Consider the following 13703-nt stretch of genomic DNA (forward strand, 5'->3'; position numbering starts at 1 on the left):
CCAACATTTGAAAAACAGAAAGAGGGACAAAAAGATCTGGCCACACCCCCTAAATACCACGTCCATTTTATAAAATTTGGCAGGTTATGAAACGTTTGAACACATTTCTGGTGGTTTTAGACAGTAGCGTTCGTTGAGGGGGGCGGGCCCTGGTGCGTGATGCGCAGCCGGGCCCCGCCCCCCTCCGTATGGCCGCATTTGCCCGAGTTTTCAATGGCGAACGGACTGCCGGGGGGCCCTGAGGGGGTGCGGGCCCTGGCCCGCTCGCACCCCCTGTCCCCCGGTAGTTCCGCCACTGGTTTTAGAGTCAAGTTTTATGTGTTATAACAGTCTTGCTAATACAGGTCAAGTCACCATTTCCCCAAGAGACTTGCTTATTTTAAATAGTTACAATTGTTACTTTGCCTATCTTTAATTGGTACAAATGTATCTAAGTGCACAAATGTGGCCGGAGTAGGTGTAAATCATGCACATTACTTAATGTCTCTACAATATTTGGTAGCACAAACACTAAGAAAAAGTATCCGGTTAAACAATATTATAATTGCTGTTGCAGGTGTGTCGTTTACCTGGCTACCTGTACTTGTGGTTTACAATATGTGGGTAAGACCACACGACGCGCACGAGTCAGGTTTTTGGAACACCTGTCAGCAGTTGATAGAAGAGACAAAAAAGCAGCCATTGCCAAACATATTATAGAAAATCATGATGGATATTACTTTCCAGATTATTGATAGTCCAAGATTTAACATCAGAGGAGGTGACAGGGATAAGACCTTGTCTAGGTTAGAGACTTATTGGATTTTTGAGTTAAGGACAATAAATACATACGGAGGACTTAATCGAGATTGGGAATTAACCTGCTTCTTTTGATCCATTTGTCCCTCCCTCCCTTTTTGTTTTTGTTTCTGATCTATTACTAAATATATGATTGTGACTATGAATTTATGATAATGTTTGGCTTCTTAATGAATTTGAAAATTGATCATTGTTGGCAATTAATTCATATATTTAATTATATATATATAAATTATTAATACATCTTTATAAATGAATTAATGTTTGTATTATTCAGTGGATGGAGTCTCATTCTGTTAAATCAAGTCAGTTTTAGATTTTGCTAGAATTTTATGAAATACTCTCCGCCTAATATCTAATATCAATTCAATCATTTATTAATTAATATGTATGTTAGTGGCACACTTCCTTTGTTTTTGACATTACATCGCGTGGTTTTTACCCACGATAGGGTTAATGTTTTTAGAAGGGGTGTGGTAATTGCTCTTTTAAATGTTCACATGGATTGATACAATTTAGCTTTTTGAGGAAGTGGTTTATCCACGAAATGCGTCAAAGCTATTGAGCTTATTACGCTCTGTCTTTACATTTTAATGGTTTTCAAATAAATGGATGTTTTAAATTTGCTGGTGCTCCGTGTTTGCAAGAATTTATCTAAGTGCACCTGCCTGCCAAAAGCCTCTTATTTAATTATATTTCAGAAACATTGTTTCTTTTTCTGGTTGTTCAGTGCAGGAGATCTAAGGGAAACTCTGGACATTTCACTAACAATTCAGGACTGCGGATTGAGCTGTCAAAATCGTGACTGTTCCGTGAAAAAAAAATGGGGCAGTTGGGAGGTATGATATAGTAGACTAGTTTGGAAAAAGAACACAAGTAAAACCTGCCTAGCCGCTAGTTGATCGAGAGGGGAAAATCCCCTAAAACCTCTCAAATTTGCCTCAGGCCTCTGTTAACCAGTACACAAATTCACAGCTTGTACATTTTAACTTAAAATGTTCTTCTTATTGTAATGAATGCCCTTGAGTCCCTATTTATATATATTTAAACATAATGATCCCATCCCTTCTTATCCAGTGTAAACAATCCAAATGTGGCCAGTCTTTCTTCATAGTATCTATTGATGTTTTGTAAAGGAGAAGAATGGTCCTCTCTTCCAATAAATTTATATCAGTTTAATTTTACAGGGCAATAACGTATTTCTAGGTCCTTCTCCATTAGGGATAGGCCTAACAGTCCCATTAAGAGTATGGAAGGTTTCCCGTGCCATGTGACAAATTACATCACTAAGCATCAATTATAATTCATGACATACAGTAACATTGTTTATTAGGGCATATTTGAAGGTGGAAATGCACTTCTATTTGTTTAGCTGTTTTATTACAGGAATAGGAAATCTCTGATGCTCCAGATACTGTTGGATTAAACACCCAAAGATATGCTATCCCTGTTTTATTGTTATGTTCTCATCAATTACATATATTTTACAAGGGAGTTACAGAAGAAGATAGTGATTATATTTAGTCGCATAAGATACAGAGCTAGGATTTAAAAGAAAAAAACAAACATTGTAATTTTATTAAAAATTAAATATACAGAAACTCTGTATAGCTTGGGTATTCACAGGCAGGTTTATTCCATCAATTGTGTAGAATTTTCCTGTGCCTAAGCAGAGAACATTGCTAAAAATTTGTGGTTAAAGAAATGCAGAGTGTGAATTTGCTTCTAGCGGCATTATTCTGCTCTATACTCCCTGATAAGCCATTAGCTGAAAATTAATCCTGATTCATTTCATAGCATCTTGTTTCCACAGCAACACAGGCCTGAAAAATGAGTGAGAAGATAAAATAAAGGGAGACGTTTTATCCTGGATGGTGCATTATGATGTTTATAAAAAATGGATTAAAAATGACCTTCTTGCGTCTTGTTTTATTGTTCAAAAAGAAAAAAAGAACAGAGAGGAAAAGAATGGCACACAGACAGGCAAATTGAGGGGAAAGATCTTTCCATTTTATTGGGGTGGTGAATGTGCCCAACATATGTAAAAGAGTAGCCAAATAAACAGGCTTTTCATAAAAATGGCATAGATAAATGTAAGATGAAAAAAGTGTTTGATTATCATTTTACTATGATTATCAGTTTATCTCGAAATTATACTGTGACCTCATGGAAACATTTTTAGATTAAAAAATGAATGTTTCTGGCACCGAAGTGATGTTCAGTATATGCATACAGACAAAGACAAAATGTCCTCTGCACTCACCCATTACTGATATATATATATGTGTATTTATAATAGGTTAGTGCAGAGACCTTTTGTCTTTATGAATTTTGTGGTCACAGTCACACTATACCTCCACCTAATGGTTTAAAATGTAGTGGTCAGCACAACTTTTCCTGTCTGTTTATCCGTCTGTCTTCAATCGATCTATCTATCTGCTGTCTGTCTGTCTGTCTGTCTTCTATTAATCGATCTATCTATCTGTTATCTATTTATAATTGGGCATGTATGGGTATATATGTGTATATGGGTCACGTTCCTCATAAGATAAATAAAAGACTATAGAACCTGTGAGACCTATCGAGAAACAATATCACGAGACTCCAACAGAAAAGAACATTTCTCTGTGTACTGGGAAAAGGGAATTTATGTGGTAATGATTAGTGAAAATGCAAAGCCATGGCACCTCTAGATGAATGCGCTTTGGATTTTTCCCCCGCCCTGTCCCCTCAAGCTGTTGCCCTAGGCACAGGCCCATGGGCAGGAGTGTCACAAGCTTGTGCCCGGCTGACGTCCACAACTGCTACCGCCCGCAACCCACCCCTGTTCACAACCCCCCTCCCCCGCCGTAATCTCTCACAGATGCTAGTGCGTTAATTAGAAGTATAAAAAGACCGCTGGGAGGGGTATTTATGTCAAAATAGTATGACAAATACTCTTGGTGGCAGCACATGGCAGCAAATAACACAGGCCAAAGGATCCCCCTACCCCTTTTCTTTCTGACTCAATCAACCATAAAAATGACACAAGACTTGTATAGTGGCAAAAATCTGTGGAGGTCACATTCTTTATTTACAAATTCGTAAAGGACTAATTACACCCTGACCCACAGCTCCTATTTATTAAACCTGGGCATCTGCCCATACCGTAACCAAATGTCAGGGAGCAGTGATTCTGGGGCAAAGCGCACTCTGTGACCGACCGTTAACCCATCCTCCTGCTCACTATCATGTGCAATAATGGCGCTAACCCCAGCCTCTCAGATGAACTCAGACAAGACCGTGCAGTCTCAGTCTGATCCACGCTAGTGATTCTTCAAGGGTAGGCCTGCACTGTAACCATCACTGTTTCTGGAGCCGCTCTGACGCTGACTTGGAGCCACAACTGTGTCAGGAGAATACTGCTGACCTACACAGATAATGGCATTCCAGAGGAAGGCAAAAGACTCAGGTGCCTGCAGTCAGGAAAAATTTCCTTCCTGACCCCTTTAAGGCGATCGGTTCTTGGAACCCTGGAACACCTTCTTTCATATCCATCTTCACCTAGCGTGGAGGGTGGGAGACAAAAACAAAGTTTAGTTTATAATTCCCCCAGCACTCGGCTACTCCTTATTTTATTAAAGGAAACACACATTTGGATGTATACCATGTATAATATAAGTATAGAACAATCAGAAGTTAGTTTTAGTTAATCAGTGTGCTACAGGGTAGAAAATGAAAGCAAATATATTATTGGTTGCTATAGGTAACTGCACTGGTGCAATTTAGCACCTATCTTAGTAAAATAGACCCTATGTATATCCTGCCCAGTAGCAAATGCTATTAGTGATTATGACTTCACAACCGTGAAGGTCTAAACTTTTACTTTTACACAGCCACAAGGACGCAAAGATTTTAGGCAAAATGGAAGTGCAGCCCAGTATGTATGTATGTATGTATGTATGTTTTATGTATAGTGCTACTTATCATGCAGCACTGTGCTGCAGAACAATACATTAAAAGAACAAACAGGAGTCAGTACAATACAGCAAAGAGTAGAGATGACCCAGGGTCTGAGGTTAGCAATTACACGGGTGACGCCTCAGGTGATTAAGCCTTTCCTGGTGCTTAATAAAGTTTTTCTTTTAACCTACTCTTGATGTAAGTCCTGCTATTAGTGTTAGAGATCTGCAAAGGGAAATGCCCTGTGTAGCGCACAGCGTGCGATTATCACCTAAAAATGTACCTGTCATCGTTTTCTGCCATGAATATGACCGTTATATATTGAAAGTAATTTCCATGGGACTTGTTCTCTCCTGAAGCACATCTCCCATACACTAGTAATGTGTTTTCTGGCACAGTTTAATAGATAAACAGATGGGAAATGAAATGATGGACAGCTTCAATACAGATTAGCATTATCAGAGGTTTCTTATACTGGAGAATTCATAGGGCCTATTTATCTAAGTGCAAGGTTTTTGTTTTCATTACATTTCCCCAACACCAAATGTCTGGTTATCAAGCTAAAAACTGATTCTCAAAAAAATACAAAAATGTGATTAAAGGCAAGTGTAAAAAGGTATATAGTGCCCTTATTATGGGTAACAAAACACTAGACCCTTAATGTACACTTCTGTACATACAGTTGTATATTGCATTGCAGTGATAACGGCAATTTCAGCAATGACACATTGTCCTTCAACTAGAGCTTCTTTGTAACAACACAATCACCCAGATTTTCACCTAATTATTTTGGGAATTCAACAACTACTTTAATTTTAGATAGTCCCCTTACAATGACCGGCTGAACTGTTATTTAAACTTCATGGAGACACATACAGTCCAGACCTTAAAATTACATCTGGGCCATAGTCTGGTGCCATTGCTATTAATTCTCCATGTATTGTTTATATAGTGAATAAAGTACCCCCTCTTGTAAAATATAAGGATATTATAAGTTTCCGAGGAGTTTCATAACCATATAAAAACACGAGGCAGAAGGCTGAGTGTTTTTATACAGGCCATGGAACTCCGAGGTAACTTCTAATATCCTCATATTTTTCAACTGGGGGTACGTTATTTATTATAATACACACATTTCAGTGAGTCATGTGACAGAAATGACATCAGAACGCACCGTTTATAACTGATGACATCAGAACTCACTGTTTATAACTGACAACATCAGGATGTAATTTACAAGATATTCATGGCTTTTGTGTATTATATAAATATATAGGACATAAGATATGATTATGGGAGCACAGAGGGAGCTGCAGTTCTGATTTTCTAAATATTGGTGAAGATGTTATTCCAGTTAGGGTTTGTGTATGAAGCATCTTAAAAGAACAAACGAGTCTTATCATATATGAATATGATCATACGGTAGTTAACTGCTTAAAAAAAAAAAAAAATAAAATAATCAGGATGTGAATGTATGTATAAATGTTCTTTATTCTTGTCCATGTGATCAACTGTGAGCAATACATTCTATCCCACATTGGCAATTTGGGGAGATTATTTGCCCCAAAGAAGAGGAGACTAATCTCCCCAAATCTGCCGTGTGTCTCTGCCCTAATACAGAGCTGCCAAAGGCAGGCAGTGCTGTATTCATTGGGGGGAATGCAGGTCTCTGTACTTCACTTTGGAGAGCAAAGGCCTGTGGCAATTCATCTACTGTGAATGGCAGGTTGCAAAGTGCAAAAAAGTGGCAGATATTTGTTGGGCAGGTAGTCATTTGGGTCCCATAAATATTGTTCCAGCAATAAACTGTTATATCTCAAATGATCAATGATACCTGTACTTTACTAATTCTTAACTTTTATTACCGCTTGGCAAAATATATCAATCATTAATAAATTGTCTTAGCAAACCTAGTAACATGGTAAAGAAACACTGATGAGTAGTATTCATAATGGGTTATTGGAGGCCCCTAAAGAACTGTTATGTACAATCCAGTAACCAGGGGGAATATGACTAATACCACATTAATGCACATAATGCACAAACCGTATCTTCCTTTATTGCAAAGAGCAATATCTACCCCTCGCCTACCACTGAATAGTAACCTCAGCAATTGCTGTACCAACTAAAGATCATCAATAAATAAACAGGACATTGAACAAAACAAAAGAAAAATACCAGGCAATATTGTCTCTTGAAACTACTCAGATATCTAATGTGGACTTGCCATCTTGTGGCACATGAAATCACTACAGGAGGGATCCAATAAATTGTATTGGCTAAGTTAACATTCTCTGGTACAAATCTCTTATCCAGTATCAAAAGCTGGAAAATGACACATTCTGCATATTCTGAACCCAAACCCCTTGTGTTTATAAATCACAAACAAATTTCACAGTACTGAACAATAAATGGGTGTATACACTGAACATATAGATTACATACAAAAATACAATAAATGACAAGAGGTAAAAATGGCCCTGCAAAGTACCAAAAGATCATCCAGTCTTAAAGATATTCTAAAATAAGTACAGATGTGTCACTTAAATATGTCCCATAGCAGGGACTTGTGGTCAAAAGCTGGCCACAGACGCAAAGATCCTATCGTATGAATTGAAGAGTCGTACGATTTTCGGAGAGTCCCGACATTTTTCATCCGGCGGAGATCGGTCGTTTGGTCTATCGGACAGGTTGGATTTTGTCCCAACCGATCCCGCCGGAGCCCATTGCGCTCTCATCGTAATCCGATTGTTTGGCCATAGGGCCGAACGTTCAGATTACCCCCGATATAGCCATGCCCATTAGTGGCATATCGAGGAAAGATCGTCTCGTTTAGAGATGTCGCCAAACGAGTGGATCTTTTAGTTTATGGCCACCTTAACACTCCCTCTTATTGCTATCCCTAACTTACAGAATAGCTGGTGAACATCCTTTTTCTCAAGCAGTTATATTGTCCTGCAAGGAACTTTATTTGTCACAGAATAATGAACACAAACCAGAAACAAAACAACCAAGAACAAGCAATAATGTCTGTAACCCAGTTCACAAATTCTATCCTCATTACACACTGCTAATGGGTGGCACTGAATTGTGTGTCTTGGCAGACTGACTTTGTTCTAATGGGATTGCAGAAAAGTTCTGTTAGAACACATTTCGCAGTAATGTACCCAAAGAAATTGTTCCATGCATGACCACCATAAAAGGATACTTTCAGAATTCTGAAAATTCTCCATAACCATCACAGGCCACAATTACTATGGAACACCGGAAACCGGGTTGTTGCTCACTCTTCCCTATTAAGGCATGCAGCAACCCAATTCCCTAAAGCACTCCTTAGGCAGTTGAGTTAGTCATTTCAACCCGTAGTCCTAAAAATACTGTAATTTGAAAAATAATTGCCACAAACTTTATATCAGTTGCTAGGGACAGCACTACAGCATTTCCAAACCCTTTCAGTATAACTAAAAACAAGTTATGAAAGTAAACTATTTTGCAGCAAAATTTACACTAATTTGCCAAGTTAAAACTTGAAAATGCAGTGAGGGGCCAAGCCTGCTTCTAAGCACTGGCGTTTATCAGTTATATGATTGTTGTCTAAATCTGCAAGTGGGCATTATTCTGCGTGAAAATTCCCTGGTCAGGACTACTGCTTACTGTGGTACAGCACAACTATAATTGCAGCCATGTGGAGAAACAGGGGAACTATAAACAGAATAACTGAACTTTAAAGGGTTTCCCCCCTGACTAGATGTAAGTGGAAACAGATGTACAACTGCTTTTCTTTTCTTTCCTCTGATTTACCTAAAACCTACATACAAGCACAATTCATAGTACTCAGGCCACACTGCAAGCTCTCTATTGAAACTTCAGCCTAATATTTAACCAATGGCTGCATTAAAGAGTGTGTGAATATGTGAAAGGGGTTAAGTATGTGTGTATCTGTTAGTTAGGAATGGGGATGTTGGTGTATTAAAGGATAAGAAAATGTCCAATCCATGGGGGGTGCCAAATGCTAATTGTAATGACTTATCTAATACCTCGGGCCACTGCTCCTGCTAGTAAAAGATTGCACCAGCTTGGGTACTTGCGAGCAAGCAATGCTTTTCCTTCCTTCTTCCTTCGCGCAGGCCATACATGCACAATAGATTTAAAAGCCTTTAAGTCATTTTGTTAAAGACTTTAACAAAAAGCCAGCTTTTTATCTCAACAGTGCATGTGTCGGCTGCTGAAGAAGAAGGGAGGAAGAGGATTGTTCAAGTATCTGGGGCCAGTGCAGTTTTATGCTAACTGAAACACCAGCCAGGGTTGTCAGGTAAGTCATTGTAATCCTGGGGGTACCCTAACATTTGGCAGCCCCTATGGGTTGAACCTTTCCTTTTCCTTTAACCAAGGGGAAATGTATGGGGTAAATATTCTTCAATAAGTTTATTTTGTGTAAATAATTTTATTTCTATTACAGTCACTAGAAGGTACTCACAGGTAAGTAATCCCTTTGTGGATGTTCTAGAGCAGGTTCTCCTCTGTTTCACTTAGAGGGGATCTACTTAGGCAGGCAATATAGGCGGGAGAGCAGTGGGCTAATTTCTCTTTGGCTGATAATAGTGGATGACACCAGGGAGCCCTAGACAAGCCAACCTGGGGGGGGGGACAAAGACGAGCTAAGCAGTAAGTTAGTAGCAAGTGATTAGACAGTTTTAGTGTAGCTCACTGTAGGTGGTGAGAGAAAGTGAACAGCAAGCTAGCCAAGCAACTGAAGCTCCAACTAGGAGTAAGGAAGGGGCCAATACCCTGGTAGTACCTCGCAAGTTAAGGACCCAGTGTGTAGGGAGCTAGGCAGGTCTTATTGCTGCAAAGAGGGCACAGCTGATGCATGGCATCAATTCTGCCTCATACCTGTGAGCTGCAGGACCCTTGATTCAGGGAAGGAGAGACAGCAGATTGGAAATCGAGAGCCTGGGAATCCCTGTACTGGAGTGATGAAAATTAATGAATTGATTCAGGCCCAGACTGGCAATCTGTGGGTTCTGGCGAATACCAAAGAGGCTGCTGTAAGATGCCATAGACTCTCACTATTTAGTGGGCTGGTGGGGGATTGTATGGGCCTCTGGGTACCTGAAATACCAGGGCCTATTTTGATTCTCAGTCCAGACCTGGATAGATTTTAATGGAAAAGCCATGTTCATGACTGAGAATAAGGCTATCCCTGTGTTCCCCTGCAAGACCAAGTTGATGCCAGTTTATTGCAACATAGGTATTCCAGGACAAGTTTCCCATTCTCTTTAACATTGCTGTGCATCCTAAGGGGTTAATTTGTCCAGTTACTAAAAAGTTATTTTTGCACTGTGTTACAAACACACAAACTGCATTAGTGCAGATCCCCGCTAGAAAAATCCAATGTAGAAAAACGAATGCTATATTTGTAGGCTTCTGGTCCATATATTCACTGGGGTCACTCACTCATTCATGCCACATGGAAGTTCAAGGCAGCCATATAATAAGCCTACTCCAGAAGTCAGAGAGCTGAGTTTAGGTAGAGAATGGGTTAGTATTCTGTATTATTATTAACAAATATTTATAAAACACCAACATATTCTTCAGTGTTGTAAAATAAATGGGTATATACATTAAACAAACAAGAAAACATACAAAACAACCAATAACCAATACAAGAGGTAAAGGGTATAGTGTAGGTCCATTGTGTTGCGCAGGAAGTACATGCAGCTGGCATATCCTGTCCCATCGGTGTCAGTCATGTTTAGCAGATGTTAGGCCAAGCCTGGACCAAACACAAAATATTTTCCCATCTGGAAAGGCTAGGGTTAGTTTTAAAGTGATATCTCTTTGGGGAGTTAAAGATGTTTTAGGCAAGCAGCCAGGCTCTAATAACGTCAGATATATTAAAATGTTATGGCTGATTTACTCAAGGCAATCATGAGGAGGAATATGCAGCAAGAACAGGATTATGCAGCAAGCAAATGGGAATGAGGGACAGGGCTGCTCAAAATATTCTTGGAATCCCATTGATGCTTGTTTATTAGGCAGGGGTTAGACTTGTCCACCAGTACACCCAGGCATAAATGGGCCCCTGTTTATTCCAATCAGACAATCTCCATGTACTGCAGTTAGTTTGCAGTGGTCCATGTTTTCCCAAATAATACACTACTACCTGCATTCAACAGCTCTGTATTCATGAGTGACAGATGGGATCGAGGCAAGTAGCCCCCACCCACCCACTGACATGCCCATCATTCATTGATTAGTCTTTTTTATCCAGGGCAAGGTACAGAGTGCAGTCAGACCCCGGACAGTGCTCTATGAATAAGGGGTGACCCCATTTCTCAATATTTACAGACTGTTATCTTGCTTTCCTCCCTGCTACCTGATCCTCAGCAGTAACAGGCCAGTCACCTTTAATTTGCAACTGAAGCAACATTAAACCACCTCCATTGTAACAAATTCTCAGAAAGAGGCAATGGTGAGCAGAACAGGGAGCTCAATTGGAAGGCATGTCCTGGGGAATGGTCATGGTGTAACATCGTGTTCATGCCACACCCTAAATATAAAAGTTCAAGGTTGGTTTTTGGTTTTATTAGCCACTGTTAGGGGGAAATGGCAATCACTTAGAATACTGAGGATATTGCTGCCAATTTAAAGCACAGCACTTTGTTTTTTTTGTTATGAATCTGCATAACAACTATACTATAATAATAACTATACACCAGAATGTAAAGTAGGGGGTCAGTTCTCCTCCAAAGCTTGGGGGGTTAATGCCATGAGGCAAAGTAAGAACTTGTTAGGCTCTGTGGGACTCAAGCCAAGGATCTCCAGGTTTTTGGATGTTCTCCTTAACCACTAGGCCAGGAGAGCCTCCTGGTTTGAGGGAGCAACACCCAAGGGTTGGTGAGCAATAGGTTGCTCACTAGCCATTGGTTTCGGATCACTGCCTGACAGTAAACCCAGCTCTCACATCACTTCCTAGCCTGAGCATTAGCTCCTGCTTGAACACTGTGTTTAGTCCCTAGCTCTTGCTTGTGTGCTTTTGCTCCAGTCCTGTTCCTACTCTAGCCCTATTCCTGTCTCCTCACCTGCCCTGTCTTGCTCCTGTCTGTACCTCTTCACCTGCTCCATCCCACTCCTGTCAATTCAGTTCCTGATTTCAAACCCCTCTTTCTTCTACGTCCCTCCATGTCAGTACAAATGGGGGGCATTGCCCCTCCCAGACCTGGAGGTAGGACCTATAACATAGCCAATCAAAATGAATCATGACCTATAAGACCACATGACTTCCTCCTCACCACAGTTATTTTTTGTCCTACTGGACAGGGAGGTAGGATCTCCCTCCTCACTTTTTATTTTTTGTTGATTTTTGAGAGAAATCAAACACAGTTTTTGTTTTTTGTTTTTCTTTTGTATTTTCTTTTTGTTTATTTATTTATTTTTTACCTCTGTGTAGACACAGAGGGATGATTCCCAGGTAATGGAGAAGATTTTACCTGATGCCTCAAGACGCATAATCTGTAAATTATCGCTTATTGGGAAGAAATGCAGGTGTGGGCATACCCATGGTCCTAGCCCTGTGCTAAAATAGCCCCCCTGCTATATGCCCAGCGAGGCACAAGATTCAATCTAGTGCTTTTTGGGAAGAGACACAGTTGTGGGCTTCCCACATTATTACCTGTGAGCCTTTTGTTTTTTCTTCTGTATTTTTATTTATTTATTTATTTTTGCTTATTTTTTACCTCTGTGTGGACACAGAGGGATGATTCCCAGGTAATGGAGAAGAATTTACCTGATGCCTCAAAACGCATAATCTGTAAATTATCGCTTATTGGGAAGAAGTGCAGGTGTGGGCATACCCATGGTCCTAGCCCTGTGCTAAAACAGCCCCCCTGCTATATGCCCAGCGAGGCACAAGATTCAATCTAGTGCTTTTTTGGGAACAGACACAGGTGTGGGCTTCCCACATTGTTACCTGTGAGCTTTTTGGACTCCCCTTTTCTTTTGAGTTATGTGAGGCTTTACAGAACTCTACAGAACTTCTGCAAAAGGGCCATGGGTATGCATATGGGCTAGTTATAACAGCCTGAAGCTGGTGAGTATGATTCTTCATTATCTACTGTGTGTAGTGCACTGGGAAGTCTGCATGCTAATTGGCTAATTATGTCCCTCAGCTGAGAGCTATTGGGGCTTTGGCTGGAGTTTCCATCCAGCTAATTAGCCACTCTGATAAGGTGCAGGTGTGCCTTCAGCCCTGTTGCTATTGCTGTTTAATATTTTAAGCCTTGTATGAGTGAACCTGCATCCTCTGTGCAGACACAGAAGTTATATTGGCTCATGTTACTAAGGCACCTCCAGGAAGGGCTAGAGGTTGCACTGATCAAGCAATATGGCACCTCCTTCCTTTTTATGAGTCTGCTCTTAACAAGCAGTGTTCCACCTGGATATTCCTGCTGACAAGCCTGAGCTATCTGGTAAGGTGCCTGTGTTCCCCCTGACTTCTTGTATTATCTGAAGTCTTATGTTGTGAGCGGGCGTCCTCTGTGCAAAATAGAGTATTGGCTCTTGCTACACTTTAAGTACTGGCTGGTGAATCCCTCTGCCTAAGCAGTGTGGTACCTGAATCCAGAGATTTTGATTTCTCAGTATCCATTGTGTATTGAAACATTAATTTCACTGGGAAGTCTGCATGTTAATATGCTTAATATGTCCCTCAGCTGAAAGCTATCAGGGTTTTGGCTGGAGTTTCCATCAAGCTAACTAGTCACTATCTGGTAAGGTGCAGGTGTTCCTTTGGCCCCTTTGCTATTGCTGTTTAATATTTTAAGTTTTGTATGGGTGAACCTGCATCCTCTTGGCTGACACAGTGGTTATATTGGCTCATGTGCTCAAGCAGTATGGCTCCTCCTTCCTTTCTTATGAGTCTGCTCTTAACAAGCAGTGTTCCACTGGACTGGATATTCCTG

This window comes from Xenopus laevis, chromosome 4L (genome assembly GCF_017654675.1).
Source record: "Xenopus laevis strain J_2021 chromosome 4L, Xenopus_laevis_v10.1, whole genome shotgun sequence".
NCBI classification, from domain to species: domain Eukaryota; kingdom Metazoa; phylum Chordata; class Amphibia; order Anura; family Pipidae; genus Xenopus; species Xenopus laevis.